A 2330-nucleotide genomic window follows, 5' to 3' on the forward strand; every position below is an offset into this window, starting at 1 on the left:
CAACCACCAATCTGTTCTCTGTTTCCATGAGCTCAGGTCTTTTGTTTGGTTGGTTGGTTTTTTTAGATTCCACATATAAATGATAACATATGGCATTTGTCTTTCTCTGTCTGACTTATTTCACTGAGCATAATGCCCTCCAGATCCAACCATGTTGTTGCAAATGACAAAAATTTATTCTTTTTTATGGCTGAGTAGTATTCCATTCTATATAAATAACATATCTTCTTTACCCATTCATCTGTTGATGGACACTTAAGTTGCTTCCATATCTTGGCTATTGTAAATAATGTGTCTGTAAACATTGGGATGCATGTATTTTTTGTGAATAAGTGTTTTCATTTTCTTTGGATATATACCCAGAATTGGAATTGCTGGGTCATACAGTAGTTCTGTTTTTAGTTTTTGAGGAACCTCCATGCTGTTTTCCACAGTGGCTACACCAATTTACATTCCCACCAACAGTGTTTGAGGGTTCCCATTTCTCCAAACCCTTGCCAATGTTTATTATTTGTGGTCTTTTTCATGATAGCCATTCGGACAGGTGTGAGGTAATATCTCATGTGGCTTTGGTTTGCACTCCTCTGATGATTAGAAATGTTGACCATCTTTTCATGTATCTGTTGGCCATCTGTATGTCTTCTTTGGAAAAATGTCTATCCAGGTCTTCTTAAAGAAGACCATTTTAAAATTTGGTTGTTTTTTTCAAGTTGAGTTATATGAGCTGTTTATATAGTTTGGATATTAACCCCTTATCAGTAATATCATTTGCAAATACTTTCTGCCATTCCATAGGTTGTCTTTTCATTTTGTTGGTGGTTTCCTTTGTTGTGTAAAAGCTTTTAAGTATAATTAGGTCCCATTTGTTTATTTTTTTTTTCCTTTGCCTTAGGAGAAAGATCCAAAAGAATATATTGCTGCAGTTTATGTCAGAGTGTTCTACATATGTTTTCTTCTAGGAGTTTTATGGTTTCCAGTTTTATATTTAGGTCTTTAATCCATTTTGAGTTTATTTTTTGTATATGGTGTGAGAAAATGTTCTAACTTCATTCTTTTCCATGTAGCTGCCTAGTTTTCTCAGCACTACTTAGGGAAGAAACTATCTTTTCCCCATTGTATATTCTTGCATTCTTTTGTAGGTAAATTGACCATAAGTGTGTGGGTTTATTTCTAGGCTCTCTATTCTGTTCCATTGATCTATGTGTCTGTTTTTGTGCCAGTACCATACTGGTTTGATGACTGTAGCTTTGTAATATAGTCTGAAGTCAGAGTGCATGAGACCTCCAGCTCTGTTTTTCTTTCTCAATATTGTTCTGGCTATTTGGGGTCTTTTGTATACCATACAAATTTTAAAGTTATTTGTCCTAGTTCTGTGAAAAATGCCCTTGGTATTTTGATGGGGATTGCACTGAATCTATAGATTGCCTTGGGTAGTATGGTCATTTTAACAATATTAATTCTTGCAAACCATGAACAAAGTATATCTTTCCAACTGTTTGTGCTGATTTCAATTTCTTTCATCAGTGTCTTAGAGTTTTCTGAGTCCAGGTCTTTTAGCTTCTTAGTCAGATTTATTCCTAGGTTATTTATTCCTTTGGATGCAATTATAAATGGGATTGTTTCCCTAATTTTTCTCTTTGATAGTTTGTTGTTAGTATATAGAAATGCAACAGATTTCTTTATTTGTATCCTACAACTTTACTGAATTCCTTGATGAGCTCTAGTAGTTTTTTGGTGATGTCTTTAGGATTTTCTACGTATAGTATCATGTCATCTGCAAGCAATGACAATTTTATTCTTCTTCCTTTCCAATTTGGAGTCTTTATTTCTTTTTCTTGTCTGATTGCTGTGGCTTCAAAAACTGTTGACTAAAAGTGGTGAGAGTGGGCATCCTTGACTTGTTCTTGATCTTAGAAGAAATGCTTTCTGCTTTTCACCATTTAGTATGTTGATAGCTGTGGGTTTATCATATATGGCCTTTATTATGTTGAGATATGTTCCCTCTATACCCAATTTTTGGAGATTTTTTATTATAAATTCGTGTTGAATTTTGTCAAAAACTTATTCCATATCTGTTGATGACCGTATAATTTTTATTCTTCAATCTGTTAATGTGGTAGCACATTAAGATTTGTAGATACTGAAAAATTCTTGCATCCGTGGGATAAATCCCACTTGATCATGATGTATGATTCTTATCATGTATTGTTGGATTCAGCTTGCTAATATTTTGAGGAATTCTGCACCTGTGTTCATCAGTGATATTGGTCTGCAGTTTTCTTTTTGTGTGTCTGGTCTTGGTGTCAGGATGATGTTGGCCTTGTAGAATG

Source organism: Delphinus delphis, chromosome 5, assembly GCF_949987515.2.
Source record: "Delphinus delphis chromosome 5, mDelDel1.2, whole genome shotgun sequence".
In the NCBI taxonomy this organism is placed as follows: Eukaryota; Metazoa; Chordata; class Mammalia; order Artiodactyla; family Delphinidae; genus Delphinus; species Delphinus delphis.